General features: G+C 37.3%; 1 long non-coding RNA gene across 1 annotated transcript in view; it reads right to left on the minus strand.

Moving 5' to 3' along the window:
• Positions 1-17,340, minus strand: part of LOC309634736 — a 39,304-nt gene extending 21,964 nt beyond the window's left edge. Inside the window, exon 1 of the long non-coding RNA XR_014248388.1 lies at positions 14,627-17,340. This is a non-coding gene — a long non-coding RNA (uncharacterized lncRNA). The remainder of the gene's footprint in view (positions 1-14,626) is intronic.
• Between the last annotated feature and the right edge of the window lie 388 nt (positions 17,341-17,728).

The raw sequence follows: 17,728 nt of genomic DNA on the forward strand, positions 1-17,728 counted from the left end.
AAAAGTACTTAGATTGTGGGGACTCTTAAAAGAAAGTGTCAGTTTATTGTTTCTAAAAGCCAGTAGACTGGGATTGATTGAAATCTTCCCTACTCACTATGAAAATAAAGTAATACAGTACTTAGATTTTCTTTTTTAGTCCCTGAGAATTTTAAACGTTATTCTGTGTACAGTAGAGACGGAAGGTCACAATGTTTAAGGTGAGCCTAGGTGTATCCTTCCTAGGAATCCTTCTCACATGCACCCCAAGATGATTAGGAAAAGAGCACTTCTTGGCCTAGAACACCTAGAATATCTGCTCTAAGACTCCCCATTTAACAGTTAATAAAACCATGAGATAGGTACTGTTGTTCTGTCCGTCAGAAATCTCCCTTTTTCGTGGTTCGTCCAGTACCCAAGTTTTTGTGCTCTCCTGACACCTCTTCTCCTGGATGTAAGGGATCTGAGAAACCCATTCTCTCTACACTATGGTGCCTTGATGCGTTCCCTTTCATGGGAGGTTATACATTATAAGAACCCACCACGTGGGCAGGGTAATTAACCTGCAAAACCCCCGCACGCGCAGAGTGAGACCGACCCCGACCGTAGCTGTGTGATGGGCCAGTTAGCTTATCTGTTATGGTTGGAAAATGGTTGCTGCCCCTACGATTCATTCAGGTCTTTATTTGACATTATTTAACCCATAATTGCTCAAGAGACAATATTAGTGAAAATGGTGTTTGAACCCAAGTCCACTGGAGCTCCGAAATATATTCATTTTTCAGAGAACTACACCTACAAATATCAAGAGAGCTACACAAAAATCAGGGTTAGACCCAGGGCATCTCATGGGTTTCTGCCAATGACCTAGCCTAACCAAGAATAAAACCCCGATATTTAGGTTTATTTTTCCACCTTCAGTTTGATTTAATTCTTTAAAAATATCCCTTAACTCAGTCACCTGCCTTCTGTCCTGACATACTTAACTTCTAGTCTGAATCAGGGTATATGTTATCCTAAAGCATTTTCTGTCAGCCCGTCTGGGCCGCACTTTTACACGAAATTCAGTCTTTCCTTCCTGCTTCTCCCCATTTGCCTTCCCTCTTGGACTAACAACCCACATCGTCCCCCACGCCAACTTCTCCCTCGTATTTCTTTTCTACCTTTCAGAAGAGAGACGTCTGCAGACATTCCACAGAAGACAGAAAAGTTCGAGAAGTAAATGTAGTTAAACAAATGAAGTGAATATAAGATGACATTTGCAGGGGAATAGGTTGGGATAATGAAACGGAAAAGAAATTCAGGATTTCCTGTGTTGGAGGAATGGAGCTGAGCATCTCTAGGCAATAGTGACTCAAAACAAAAAGCCTCTTGAAAACCAAATTGCTTCTGAGAGAGCCTTTCTTAGTGTTTTATCAAGCATAAAATGTCCAATAGCTATCAGTAGAAATGTAGAAAGGCACTCCTGCGGCCTTCTTGAATTCATGCTGTGTTCAAAGCCTAGGAATTAAATGTCAGATCTACCCCATAACAAAAGCAGACCCTCAGCCGCCCCGGGGGTCTCCAGGAATGAGACTCTAGCCCTCAGGAGACAGGTGGGCAACCTCGTCCAGCTCCGCCATGAGTCTGCCACGGGGTAAACACCCTTCCCACTGAAGAACGTTCACACAGTCCTGTGCCTTGGGTGAGACCATCTCCGTGGTTTTTCTTCTCTTTATTGTACTGGATCTTACTTTAGGACGGTATAACTGCTTTGCTTTCCTTTACCACTCATTTTTCTGATTGTAATGTTCCCTTTCTATGTTACGGAATACATTGGATCAGATTAATTTTCATCGTATAAGAAGTAGCATAGAAATATTCTTTCTCTTTTGTTTCATGATAGCATTATACAATCCAGTAGAACCACTTAAAAATGTAAGGAATGTTTCCCGATGAGCATGGCTGTAAAAGTCAGCTTTCCTCCTTCTTCTACTGGAAAACATAGAAAAGCAACCAAAACGTGAATCTATTTTTTAGTGAAACTAGGAGACAGGTAAATTCCAGGCTCAACATACACGTAAGGCTACAGAAAATTATTTCTACCAGCTCTGGATAGGTGTGTAGTTGTATTTTGCTGTGATCTTAATCTGTACTTACCTAATGACCTGTGATGTTGAGCACCTTTTTATGTGCTTATTTGTCACCTGAATATTTTTGGTGAAGTGTCTGTTAAAAGATTCTTCCCATTTTAAAATTGAGTTGTTTTTCTTATATTGGGTTTTGAGAATTCAAACCTTGTCCATCTGTTGGTGAGCACTGGGGGGTAGTATGGTTATCTCATTATGATTTTTAACCTGCATTTCCCTGGTTGTAAATGAAGCCCAGCACTTTTTACAAAGGTTTATCGGCCTTTTGGACTACTTGTTTGGGCAAGTGCCTATTCATGTACTTTGCCCATTTTTTTCTATTGGATCTTCTCCCTTTTATTGATTTGTATGAGCTCGTTGTATGTTATGGATATGAGTCCTTTACCTGTTAGCAAATATTTCTTCCACTCTCGCTTGTCTTTTAGTCATTTTTATGGTACCTTTTGACGAGAAAATTTTGTAATTCTAAGATAGTCCTATTTTTTTATCTTTTCTTTTTCTTATCTTTTTCACTTGTGCTCTTTGTGTCTCATTTGAGACACATTTCCTTTCCCAGATGCCATGAATATGTTATGCAAACATTTCCATCAACTTTATCATTGTGCCTCATCCACCTGTGAATGGTGTAAGTAGGGACCCACTTGTATATTTTCCCACCTAGATACCTATTACCGCTTCCTGCACTGTTTATTTAAAAGATATGCTTTGGGGACTTCCCTGGTGGCGCAGTGGTTAAGAATCTGCCTGCCAATGCAGGGGACACAGGTTCGAGCCCTGGTCCAGGAAGATCCCACAGGCCGTGGAGCAACTAAGCCCGTGTGCCACGACTACTGAGCCTGCACTCTAGAGCCTGTGAGCCACAACTACTGAGCCCGTGTGCCACAACTACTGAAACCCGTGTGCCTAGAGCCCGTGCTCCACAACAAGAGAAGCCACCGCAGTGAGAAGCCCGTGCACCACAACAAAGAGTAGCCCCCGCTTGCCGCAACTAGAGAAAGCCCACATGGAGCAACAAAGAGCCAACGCAGCCAAAAATAAATAAATAAATAAATAAATAAATAAAATAAAAAATAAAAGATATGTTTTCCCACTGCTCTGCACTGCTTAATCCTGTTTCCAGGCTCTCTCTTCTGTCCCACTGGGTTATCAATTATTCCACACAGTCTTAATGTTACTAAGTCTTGATATCCCATTGAGATATCTGATACCTTGTCATGTTTCACAAACTATCACTTACCATTTTGACTGCTTTTTATTCCCTTGTGTATCTCAAATCTTTCACCGAGGGTCATTTTTATTCTTATGAAATACATCCTTTAGAATTTAGTATAGTTTTGTGGGTGTTGACCACTTCCAAATTTTGTTTATCTAAAGATGTCTCTATTTTATTTCACCTTCATTTTAGAGGATAACTTCACCAGCTGTCTATCTATCTTAAAATGTTGACGATATTATTCTACTGACCCCTGGCATCCTTGGTTGCATTAAGGAGTGAGCTGGCAGTCAAGCTGCTGGGCTCTTTCTTGGAGGTAATCTACCTTTTCTTTCTCCTGTTGTGTTTGCCTTAGGTATTCTGCATTTTCATTATCATGCATCAAGGTGTGTGCTTCCTTTTTTATTCAAGTTTTATTGAGATAATTGTAGATTCACATGCAGTTGTAAGAAATAATACAGAGAGATCTCACTGTGCACTTTTCCTAGTTTTCCCCAATGTTAAAATTTTATAAAACTATAGTATAACGACGAGCAAATTAACATTTGTACAATCATCTGATCATATTCATATCTCTCCAGTTTTACCTGTACTTGTTTGCATATGTGTGTGTGTTTAGTTTTATATAGCGGTATCACATACGTAAGCTTGTGTTTCCCTTACCCTAGCAAAGGTAAAGAATAGTCCCAATACCGAAAGGATCCTTCATGTTGCCTTTTTCTTTTCTTTTTTTTTTTTTTTTTTATAATTAATTCTAGGGCTTTCTTTTTTTTAACGCTATTCTTGTCTGCTTACATTCTTTTTTTTAATGTATGTATGTATGTATGTATGTATGGCTGTGTTGGGTCTTCGTTTCTGTGCGAGGGCTTTCTCCAGTTGTGGCAAGCGGGGGCCACTCTTCATAGCGGTGCGCGGGCCTCTCATTGCCAAGCACAGGCTCCAGACGCGCAGGCTCAGTAGCTGTGGCTCACGGGCCGAGTTGCTCCGCGGCATGTGGGATCTTCCCAGACCAGGGCTCGAACCCGCATCCCCTGCATTGGCAGGCAGATTCTCAACCACTGCGCCACCAGGGAAGCCCCATGTTGCCTTTTTATAACCACACCCACACCCACCTCCCTACACAGCCTCCTGGGTCTAGAGGGACAAACTACAAAAATCAATTCCTCCCCGAGTTATTTGAGGTCTTCTCCATCTATGTTCTGTGTTTCTTAGTGTGTCCTATGCATTCTCCATCTCTTTGTTTCTTCATGCTGCAATCTGGATAATTTATTCCTAACCAGTCTTCTAGCACACTAATTTTCTTTTCAGCTATTTCTATTCAGTTGTGAAATCTTTCCACTGAGCTTTTAATTTTAGTTACAGTTTTTAGGATGAGAAGATTGATTTGGGTTTTATAAAATCAGTGTCTTTCTTAAAATAATTTTTATTTCTTCTGCCTGTTGTTTTTTATAGTGTTAGTTTGTAACCATAAGTTGTCTTATCATACATGTCTGTTAATCTAAATATCTGAATTCATTATAATCTCTTTCTAATGTCTACTTTATTTTGCTGGTTCTGATTTATGGTATTTTCTTTTCGGGGTGTCTGATCATTGTATTTGAAAAAAAATAATTGCAGGAATAATTCAAGGCCTCAAAAGATTTCACTCACTTTCATCAGGGTCTTGGGGGCTTTACAAAATTGTCCTCTGCAGAGCCTGCGGGTTCTAAGGGCTCCTTTCTTTCTGGGTCACCCTTCCTCAGAGGGGATAGCTCTTTTCAGACTCTGCAGTTGGGTAGGAATTGATTTTTGAAGCCTGTCCTTTTGCCTCAGGAGGCTGCCAAAACCACAGCTCAGTTCCACAGCTGTTTCTTTCAATAGACAAATACCATCTGGGCAAAAGCAGCTTTTAGTTTTGAGCTTAACCCTCTGAATTTTCAGTTTCTCCTAGATTTTGGCCAGGTAATTCTTCATTATCTTGTTAGCACTTTTATGCTTTTAGAAAAATTTTAAACACTTTACCCAGCTTTTTTTAGTTACCATTTCAGGATTCTGAGGGCCATTAGATATCATTTTTTAAAAATTTTTTTGAAATTTTGAGTCATGTTAATGTAATACCAATTTAGAAATTACACACGGTGCACGCACACACAAGCATGCACACATACACACACATTATGGAAAAATTCCAAAGATGCACTTGTAGGGGTAGAAAGCTTTGGGAGAATTTTATCACAGATCTCCATGCCATAATACTCTGTAAAATCAGCCACACAGCCATGGAGTCTGTGTTTTGTTATTTACTTTTGAGGTTTTTTAAAAAAAGATGTACAGATTGCCAAAACTTCTTGGCACAAATACAACTAAAACACAGAATGGAGCATGGGGGTAGGGGAGAGCAGACTTATTTTCCATATTAATCATAAAAGTTCATTTACTATTGAAAGTTTTTCAGGCAGTCGAATTTAAAATAGTGTATCAGGGGCTTCCCTGGTGGCGCAGTGGTTGGGAGTCTGCCTGCCAATGCAGGGGACACGGGTTCGTGCCCCGGTCTGGGAAGATCCCACGTGCTGCGGAGCAACTAGGCCCGTGAGCCACAACTACTGAGCCTGTGCGTCTGGAGCCTGTGCTCCGCAACAAGAGAGGCCGCGATAGTGAGAGGCCCGCGCACCGCGATGAAGAGTGGCCCCCGCTTGCCGCAACTGGAGAAAGCCCTCGCACAGAAACGAAGACCCAACACAGCCAAAAATAAAAGTAAATAAAATAGTGTATCAGTTATCTTTTCTTTAGTTTAAAAACTGTGCCTTCCACTTAACTAAGAGGAAAGTATCATGACTGGTACTGCTATATTCAGTTGGCTTCAGTTGCCTGGTGAGCTCTGGAAAAGTCACTATGAATATAAGAAAGTATATATAAGAATATAAGCAAGAAAGCTTGTACCTTGATCTACGATTAAGGGAAGGTACATCTCTACAAGGCAGCAGCAACTTCAAAAAACCAATACCTTAGTGCCTCTTAAGTGTGGCTCCTTGGTGAGCCATTATGCCTTAAGCAAAGAGTTATAGATTATAAGCTCCCTGAAGACAGAAACAATTAAAATAACACGAATGGAGACATAAGGACCTACATAAAACTGAAATAAAAAAACCCAAGAGTTCCTATTTCATAACCTGTAAAATAAAACAACAGTGGTGGGTAGTTCATAATATTGACAGAAAACAGTAAGATGTTTTTCACGTAAAAAGAATTGTAGTTTAAATTAAGACAAAAGATGATATGGAATGTCTGTAAGTCAATCCCATTTCATATTGTCTATAAGTGCATCCCCAGACAGCAAACTCACTTAGTGATCGAGCTGTGTTTTATCCTCCAGGTATTTTAACCCTCTTCTTACAGCAATCTGAAGAAGGCGGAGAACAGTGTTGATTTGTGTGCTGTCATTGCCCTGCCGCTCATCCCTTCTCCCTGCCAAAATGGTTCTACATTGAGAAAACATATTTAAGAAGTTGCACCAGGGTTGACTTATTTAGAATCACATCTGCTCTGATAGGCCCTGGGATGTTCTCAGGTAACATGAATGCCTCACAAGGAATGATAAGAAGGAGGTCTGCAGTTATCACATTACGAATGTGAGTTTGACGCACAGCACTTATTGAAGGTAGTCTTTTTCAATTATTTTCATTAAATATTGTGTAGATACCAAAAAAGAATAAAATACGTGTAAAGTACAAAAATAGCAATGCAACACTTGGACAAACACCTGTTTACCTGCAACCCAGCACTGATATTGCTTTCTAGGTCTAAATGCTGGTCTCCGATCTCATCCCGTTTCCTGACCTCTCCGCTCTATCCCAAGTAACCATCACCACATTTTCTGCATCTTGCCTTTGCTTTTTAAAGTTGTCACCAAGTATATATACGCAAATGGCATATTGTTTACTTTAGTATCAGTACTTCATATAAGTGGAATTATCGAGTGCCTTCTTGAATTTGGCTTTTTTGCCCCTGAGATTCATCCACGTTGGATATGGTTGTAATTCACTTGTTTTCCTGTAGTTTACCAGTCCCGTGTACGAATATTCCACAATTTATTGATTCAGTCTACTATTGGGTTGTTTCCAGTTTTTTGCTGGTAACAAGCAGTGCTTCTAATAACATTCTTGCACACATTTCCTGGTAATCTGTGTGCACGTGGTTTTCAGGAATAGAGACAAGGGTGGAATGTACAGGTCCTAGGTATGGTGTATCTTCAACTCAGTTGGAAAACATCAAATATTTTTGGTTTCAATTCACACTTTCTTCTACCACAGTGTCCTGCTGGCGCCATACTCAAGGCAAAACATCATGGTCTCACATTACAATTTTTTGCCAATCTAGTGGGTATGAATTGACTTCTCATTACAGTCTTAATTTCCATTTGCCTGAGTCTTAGTGAGGTTGAACATCTTATATTTTCTGGCTGCCTGTTTTCTCAAGTGAAATGACTGTACTTTTTTTCCCTTTTTTTTTCTTTTTGGTCCATTTTATTGGATTGTTTGTCTTTTTCCTGTTGATTTTTGTGATTTCTTTATACATCCTGAACTCTAATCCTTTGTCAGTTATATATATTGCAAGTATCTCCTGAATTTGGTTTGTCTTTTTATTTAACTTATGCATATTTTGAGCAGAAGTTATTTAATGTATCCATTAATGCATTTGGGGCCTTGCTTTAGAAAGCCTTCCCTATGCTGTATACATAAAGATATTCTCCATCAGTACAACAATTGGAAATTATTTATGTGTTTCTGTTTAGGCCCAATTTTATTTTCACCATAGTTATCCCAATGCCTTTTCATTAAAAATCCATTTGTCTCCATTAATATAAAATGCCAACTTACCATCAATCAAGTTTATATATGTTTCATTTCTGTTTCTGGGCCCTCTTCTATTTTGTTCACTGGCTTGATTATTATAGTTTTATAATTATTCTTAACAATTTATCTCAGTAAGGCAAGTTTATTCTTTTCAGGGGTGTCTTAGCTATTTTGGACTTTTTGCTCTTCAATACAAATTTTAGAATCAGTTGGTTTGTTAAGTTCTATAACCATAAAATATACACAAACACAAACCAAAATTCGTCAGACATTTTATTAGAATTGCGTTGAATTTACAGATTCACTAAAGGGAAAGTTGATTTTTTATGATGTTATATCTTCCACCCTGTAAATATGGTGTTTCTTTCCATTTACTTAGGTCTTGCTTAATGCTGTTTGATTACATTTTATAATTTTCTCAATGAATGTTTTGCATATTTTTTGATAATTTATCCTTAAGTACTTAATTTTTATAACATCATGGTAAAGGTTATATTTGTTTGATTCCGTGTTCTAACTCTTTCTTGCTAATGTTTAGAGGTATGATTGAAGGTTTTCATTGCTATGTGTGTCCAGCAATCCTGCTAAATTTACTCAGTGATTCTTTAGAGGATTCTACACACACACACACACGCACACACACACACACACACCCCAAACAAAAAACAAACAAAAAAATTATACCATCTGTGAAAAGTAAGAGATCCATTTTTTTCTTTTTAAATTTTACATCTTTTCTTGTCTTCCTTTGCTGTCCTGATAAAATGTAACTGTGGTGATAGAAGGAACCCTTGTCTCTGTCTTATCTTAAAAAGAATGCTTTCAAAGTTTTATCATTAGGTATTCTCTTCCCTGCTTTTGACAATATTTCAAATTAGGAAAATGTTTTGCTTTCACTTCTCAGTTCGATAAGCATTTTAACACAAAGCAATGTTTATCAAGTCCTTTATATCTGCATCCATTTATATGATTTTACATTTCTCCTTAATTTGTTAATATTATATTAACAAATATATATATATTATATATATATTATATACAATATATACACAAATATATATATATACACAAATATGTATATATTATATATATATAATATACAATATATACACAAATATATATATATAAAATATATATATATATAATATATATATTATTGAACTTTATTTTCTGTTAAACCACCTTATAATTCTGAATCAACATAAATTTGTCAGATGTTAAGGTTTTAAAATCTATGTTCACAAGTTAGTTTGACCCATAGTTTTCTTATAACGTCCAGGTTTTGAAATCAAGGTCAGGAGAGCCACATGAAATGAACAGGGGATATTTCCTCTACTTCTATACTTTAGAATAGTTTGTGTAAAGCTGGAATGAATTCATCTGTTGAATGTCTGATGGAAATTAGAAGTAAAATATTTGAGCCTTTTTGGGAAGGTACAGGGGAGGGGAGAGTTTTTAACTACTGATTCAATTTCTTGAGTGAAAATTCTATTTAGTTTTTGTCTCCCTATTTCTCTATAAGTTAAATTTATACTTTGAGAATTTGTTCACTTTGTATAACATTTTACATTCATTAGAATAATATTTGAATATTAACTTATCATTCAAACTATACAGAGTATCTTGTTATACCCTCCCCCCCTTTTCATTGCTAATATTATTTTTTCACTTTTTTTCCTTGCTCAGTCTCACCAGAGTTTGGCAATTTTGTTATCTATTTCAAATAATCAATTTTTGGCTTTATTGATTCTCTCTATTGTATGTCTGTTTTCTTTCCATTGGTCCTCTATTATTTCCTGCTTATTTTTAGGAGGTGAATGCAGATTGTTTGTCTAATTTCTTAAGTTCACTTACTTTGAGGCTTTTCTATTTTCTAACATAATGACTTAAAGCTCTGTATGTCCTTCTAAGAACCACATCAGCTTCATCACATTAGTTTGATATGCAGCGTTTTCATTACCATTCAGTTCTCAGGACTTCCTAATTTTCATTATGAATTCTTATTTGACCTATGATTTTTTAGAAATGTTAAATTTCCAGAAGTAGGACTTTTGTCTTATCTTTTTGTTAATTATTTCTAACGTAGTCCCACTGTGGTCAGAGCATGTGTCCTACATAACCCCAGCCGTTTAAAGTTTGGTGAGTCTGGCTTTACAGCACAGTATGTGGTTAGTTTTGTGAAGGTTCTAAGTGCCCTTGAACAGATGAGCATTTTGCAATTCACCCGTTAAGCTAAACTTGTTAACCATGTTATTCAGATCTTCTGTACACTCACTGATTTTATGTGCCTCATCTTTCAGTTACCAGATGAATGCGTTAAAATTTTCCGGTTCTGATAGTGTATGCCTTTTCATCCTTTTCAGTTCATGCATATATAAAGACTGTATTATTAAGCAGATGTATACAGATTAAAATTCTTAAATCTTGCTAGTAAATTGAAACATTTCTCCACTTATAATTACCCTTTCATCTCTACTAATGTTTTTTGTCCTAAAATCTATTTTGTCTGACGTTTAAAGAGTTATAGCTTTCTTTCCACTACTGCTTGCCCAATGTATCTTTATTCTACCCTACATTTTCAGACTGTATTCTGAAGTTTCAGGTGGGTCTTTTATTTTTTAATCAAGAGTAAAAATTCTTGTCTTTTAAATGGATCTTTAATTTTTTTTATACTGTTATATTCCTGCAAATAAAATTAGGCAAAAAATAATAATACAAAAACTGAGGTCAATTTCCCCAGGCATCACTGAAACACTCTGAAACTCATTGTAACAAAGTACCAAAGATTTCTGCATTGTACAGAACATTTTAAACCCAATTTATCTAATTACTTAGTGCTTAATGATGTTAGTGAGTATGTTTGGTCTGCTGTGTGTTTATTCTGTAGTGAATGCAAATTAACTTGACTTTCTATGCTTAATAATAAACATGTACTGTCACATAACTAAACAAAGAAATCATATGTTAAATATGGTAGGGATACTATCTAAATTGGATCTAGGTGTTCGTGCCCCTAGGTAACCTACAGAAAGAAACAGAAGCTAAACCCTCAGGAAAATAACATTAGTGAGAGATTAGACATTATCAAGAAAACAGCTGAGATACTTCTGCAAGAACAGAAAAACCTCTTTCCCGAACATACACAGAACTTAACATTTTTGCTGATACGTATGTGGTTATATCTTAGTTGGTTTTCATTTCAGATAGTACATTTTTGATAAAACATATGCAAGTCATTATTGCAAATACCTAACTACTGAGAGCTCAGACGTGAGGGATATCGATTTGTATTACTTCTACTATCTTATTTGGGTGCTTTCTATTTGTTCCATCTTATCTGTTTCTTTTTTGTTTGTTTGTTTTACTTTTTAAAAATATTGATTGGATGGTTTTACTCACTCCTTTTCCTCGCTACAGATTTGAAAGTTAAACCTTCTACGTCTATTCTTTTGTTGGTTATCTTAGCATTTCCAGCCTGCCTACTTATAAAATCTGAAATTATAATTTTCACTCTTTTTAAACAATGACCTTAATTAAGCCTTTAAATCTAATGATGTCTTTCTGACTTACATGTCATTATTTTTGAATATTATAGCTCTACCGTTTTGAACCACAAAAGAAGTATTGTTTTGTGTTGTTTATATTTATCCACATATTTACTACTTTCTTTGTACTTTATTTCTCTTTACATCTTTCCATATGAAATTGGTTTCCTTTTGCCTGGAAGTCATCTTTTGAATTTTTTAAAGAGTGTATCTTTTGTGACAAACCCTCTCACTTTTCTGCATCTGGCAATATTTTTTTTCTTTTTTTCTTTCTTCAAAGTGATTTTTGCTCAGTATACAATTCTAGATTGACAGATATTTTCTCTCATTCCACTGTTTTCTGGCTTCCACTGTTGTTTCTGAGAGGTCAGTTTTCAGCCTGATTATACTTTCCTTTTCTCTGGTAGTTTTTAAGATTTTTCTTTTAGTCTATGGCCTTCTGTGCTTTGAGCTAGATAATCTATGTGTTCATTTATTTTGTATTTACCTTGAATTCATGACCCTATAGATTGCTATTTTTCATCAGACTGGCAAATTCCTCAGTCTTTTTCTTTTTAAATGTTACCAGTACCTCATTCTTTGTCCTCTATTTCTAGAACTCCAAATATTTGAATTATATTGGCATTTTTCACTCTCTTCTACCTGTCTCTTTTGTGTTATATCTTCTCTTTTTCTCACTGTCCTACCGTAAGGATAAATTCCTCAGATCTATCATCTGGTTCATCATTATCTAGATAATCTCATGAAGTCTCTAATTATCCATCAAACCTAGCCACTGGTTTTATTTCAATATATTTTTTTTTTATTTCTGAAAGTCCTATGTATTCTTCTTCAAGTCTACTTATTTAATTTTATAGCACTTTATATTTTAATCACCTCCTTTTTTTTAATGTCTTTACTGGCGTATAACTGATTTATCATGTTGTGTTAGTTTCTGCTGTATAACAAAGTGAATCAGCTATACATATACATATATCCCCATATCCCTTCCCTCTTGCATCTCCCTCCCACTCTCCCTATCCCACCCCTCTAGGTGGTCACAAAGCACCGAGCTGATCTCCCTGTGCTATGCGGCTGCTTCCCACTAGCTATCTATTTTACCTTTGGTAGTGTATATATGTCCATGCCACTCTCTCACTTTGTCCCAGCCTCCCTTTCCCTTGCTCTGTCCTCAAGTCCATTTTCTACATCTGTGTCTTTGTTCCTGCCCTCTGACTAGGTTCATCAGTACTGTTTTTTTAGATTCCGCATATGTACTTTAGCATACAGTATTTGTTTTTCTCTTTCTGACTTACCTCATTCTGTATGACAGACTCTAGGTCCATCCACTTCATTACAAATAACTCAATTTTATTTCTTTTTATGGCTGGGTAATATTCCATTGTATATATGTGCCACATCTTCTTTATCCATTCATCGGTCGCTGGACACTTAGGTTGCTTCCATGTCCTGGCTATTGTAAACAGAGCTGCAATGAACATTTTGGTACATGACTCTTTTTGAATTATGGTTTTCTCAGGGTATATGCCCAGTAGTGGGATTGCTGGGTCATATGGTAGTTCTATTTTTAGTTTTTTAAGGAACCTCCATACTGTTCTCCATAGTGGCTGTATCAATTTACATTCCCACCAACAGTGCAGGAGGGTTCCCTTTTCTCCACACCCTCTCCAGCATTTATTGTTTGTAGATTTTTTTTTTAATTTTTATTTATTTATTTATTTATGTATTTATTTATGGCTGTGTAGGGTCTTCGTTTCTGTGCGAGGGCTTTCTCTAGTTGTGGCAAGCGGGGGCCACTCTTCATCGCGGTGCGCGGGCCTCTCACTATCGCGGCCTCTCCCGTTGCGGAGCACAGGCTCCAGACGCGCAGGCTCAGTAGTTGTGGCTCACGGGCCCAGCTGCTCCGCGGCATGTGGGATCTTCCCAGACCAGGGCTCGAACCCGTGTTCCCTGCATTGGCAGGCAGACTCTCAACCACTGCGCCACCAGGGAAGCCCCTGTTTGTAGATTTTTGATGATGGCCATTCTGACCGGTGTGAGGTGATACCTCACTGTAGTTTTGATTTGCATTTCCCTAATGATTAGTGATGTTGAGCATCTTTTCATGTATTTGTTGGCAATCTGTGTGTCTTCTTTGGAGAAATGTCTACTTAGGTCTTCTGCCCATTTTTGGATTGGGTTGTTTGTTTTTTGATTTTGAGCTACTTTTATATTTTGGAGAATAATCCTTTGTCAGTTGCTTTATTTGCAAATATTTTTTCCCATTCTGAAGGTTGTCTTTTCATCTTGTTTATGGTTTCCTTTGCTGTTAATCACCTCTTTTTAAAAGCAGATATTTTAAGAATGCTAAACACAGCCATTTTATGGTCTGTCTGATACATTTAATATCTGGAAGTTTTGCCCGTTTGATTCAGCTGTTTGTTTACTTTTATGGTGCTTGTTTGTGTTGTCCTCTTTTCTTGTGTGTCTGCAGTTTTGACAACGAGCCCTGTTTTTCGACATGACATCTGCAAGTATTCCTTGAGGCCTTGGTGGCGGGTAGTAGGTTTGCATTCAGTTCTTCCAGACTCACGAGGCCACCTTTATACTGAAATACTGCTGACAGCCATTTTGAACCACCCGGATGACAGGACTGCAGTCTGCAATGCTGTGCACTGGTTTGTTAAGAATTAATGGGAAAACCTTCTTTCCCACAAACCTAACGCCAGTTTCAAGACAGGTAATTTTCCTTCAATGTTCTTCCAATTTGCTCTGTAATTGAGGACTTAATGTGCTGAGGTTCTATGCAAGGAGAATCACCTAGGAGACCCCAACGTTGAGTAGGTTTGCCTCCTGACTCGACCTGCCCCCAACCTGATGCCCTGTGAAACCTGAATTTCAAGTTCACTTAAATTTTACAAATACCTTCAGGGTGGTAGCTGCACTTACCTGTCAGAGCACTCACTGTCATCAGGTTTTGGCCCCTGAGGGAGGCTGGATCAGGGTGTATCTTCTTTCACCATGTCAGACACAGACATCAATAGCACATTCCCTTATTACTCCCGTTAGTGTACATATGAGTGTGTGTGTAAACATATATGCTATCCACTGTTCATTAAAAAGTCAGTAATTATCTAATGCCTATGTCCGAGGGTAACAGTACGGTATTTTTATTTATTTAACTAACATTTTTGATCACCTACCATTTTCATTCTGTGTTGTTTCCGTTTTCATTGCCCCTCAAGAATATCTTTTCTGTGGAGCCTGGGACCCCTGACGGCACCATCTGGTGGTTTTTCCTTCTGGAAAGAAGATGAAATAAAACTCAGTTTCTTGTGACCTTCCCCAGAAGACAGAGAATATAAAATGTCATCAAATTCTCTGTTAAGTCTTTCTTTCTGTCTGTTTTTTGTTTGCTTTTCTTTGAAATTATGTTTGCTGGTGATTTATGTTTCTATAAAGTACTAGAGACAAACAAGCACCTCAGTGTCCCAAAGGAGGTAAGAAACTTGTGTTTAGCCGTGACTAAAAGTGATAAAGGGAATGTGAACACCCACCGTTTTGGACCAATAGCTCATTCTGGCTATGGAAACACAGCCCATGGGAGTTTAGAATAAAAAGTTTAAAAAGGAAAAAGAAAGAAAGAACATAGAGCAGGAGGGAGAGACTAAGCCTGTTTAGATCCATGTACTTGAACGTTTTCATATATTTACTTCAGTTTGGGAGCAGCTAAAAAACATTTGAATCTGTATGGCTGAGCAACGTTGGATTTGCTGGTTAACCATGTTCCTTTACAAGAAAAAAGTTTTTATGAATAGATAAACATTTCAACATGTTGTAACTCTTAATATTTTTTCCTAAAGTATCTTCTTTATTTTCCCTTAACAAACTAGAAGCATCCATAAGCTATTTAACGTTGCCAGAGCACCGACAGGGTGCGGGGAAATTTGCATACATTATATAATTGAATTCATCTACCAGCAACTCTTGTCTCCCATTTTGAAAGTGAGAAAAATGAGGGATAAAGAGATTAAATAATGTGTCTAAGTTTACTTGTATGTTAAATAAAGTATGATTTAAGCTAATCCAGTAAACCTCTGACTTTTCCAGTTTAATTCATAACAGAAAAAAATCTAGCACAAGTTAAATCATTTTTATCTAAACCCAAAATTGGAACACCGTTCAAGGAGTGTTAAAGAAATAGGAATACTTTATAATTCAAATTTGAGGGAGTTTTATTTTTCTTAAAGGAATTACTTGCTCTTCCACAGTGAGGAAGCTTAAGGAGCTTAATAGATCAGTGAAGGTGGAAATAAAGCTAATATTTTAGAGGATCTATGTACCCATGTGTTTGTAACCAACTTGTATATGCATATGTGTACACATAAAAAAATAAATACTACTTATAGAAAACATGTCTTTGATTAAGAAAAGAGAGCTTAGAAACAAGCTTTGCCATAAAAAATAGGTAAATTTATTCACGAATAACATGACAGGAAGAAAATGCATTGTCACTTCATTCCTTCTGATATTTTCCCATCTGACAGATTTCTTTCTAACCCAGAGACCATTGTTATGCAAGAAAATTATTAGCCACTATAATACATTCATATATTATTAACTGAAGTAAAGAAATATTGTCAGTTTGATGTAGCTTTTCTAAGGCTATGATTACCACAAGCAATGTATATGTGTTTTTATTAAATTTCTCAAAAAAAAGATGCCGTAACCCACAATGGAAATACTTGCATTAAAATGGCACTTAGACCAAATGTCCATGCTTGAATCGCTCATAAAATATCTCCAGGAAAGTGGTGAATGGTCAGCTGTAAACCATAGTTATTTTAATCTGCTTGTTCGCATTTTATCACCATCTTAACCTAAAGGGCTCTTGTATAAATTTATGTGAAATTAGATAAATCTTGAATAAATCTGTGGCATCATTTGAAATGCAACCAAGAAAGAATGTCTCACAGAGTCCTCAAAACCCTGAACCAACTGGCCATTCATTTGTTCCACGGCTCTTTTGCTGCCTCGTTCATTTCTGTCTGTGGTAGAGGCAGAAAGATATGCTAATTTTTAGGGAAAAAGAATACTGATGTTGCTCTAACCTTCTAGAATGTTACTGAGCTAGACATGCTTATTTACCTATTGACTGGTATTGTAGACATTGAAATATTTTATTTTAAATGAGAAAATAGTTTTCCTATGAATATCTAGCATGATTTCCTCAGGTGCATACTAAAAACTAAAATTCTAAATATAGAACTATATGGTGCATAGAGCAACATATATTACCAGATGACAGCAAGAAAAACTCCCTTCCTCAGTGCCTTCAGAGGCTGGCTTAAAGGGTTTCTCTATAGTGAGGTTTCTCAACCTCAGCACTATTGGCATTTGGGGAAGAATCACTCTGCTGTGGGGATTGTCCTGTGTGTTGTAGGTTGTTTATCAGCATCCCTGGCCTCTACCCCCTGAACACCATAGCAACACCTCCCCACTGCCTCTCTCACCTGCCCTGTGCCCACCAAAAATGTCTCTAGGTCTTGCAAATCCCCCTCAGGGGCAAAGTCACCACTGGTGTAAAGAATGCATAGAGGGGCTTCCCTGGTGGCGCAGTGGTTGAGAGTCTGCCTGCCAAGGCAGGGGACATGGGTTCGAGCCCTAGTCCAGGAAGATCCCACATGCCGCAGAGCAGCTAAGCCCGTGCGTCACACTACTGAACCTGCGCTCTAGAGCCACAACTACTGATCCCGTGAGCCACAACTACTGAAGCCCATGCACCTAGAGCCCGTGCTACGCAACAAGAGAAGCCACCGCAATAAGAAGCCCACACACCGCAACCAAGAGCAGCCCCTGCTCGCCGCAACTAGAGAAAGCCCATGAGCAGCAACAAACACCCAGCGCAGTCAAAAATAAGTAAATAAATAAATAAGTAAAAATTTAAAAAAAGAGAATGCAAAGAGGAATGCATAATTAAAGAGCATATTCGTTGGTCTTGGATTATCAAGTTCAGATAATTTTTCTATCATTCTATGTTATATACAGTTT

Source organism: Balaenoptera borealis (assembly GCF_965194805.1).
Source record: "Balaenoptera borealis genome assembly, chromosome: 9".
NCBI lineage: Eukaryota > Metazoa > Chordata > Mammalia > Artiodactyla > Balaenopteridae > Balaenoptera > Balaenoptera borealis.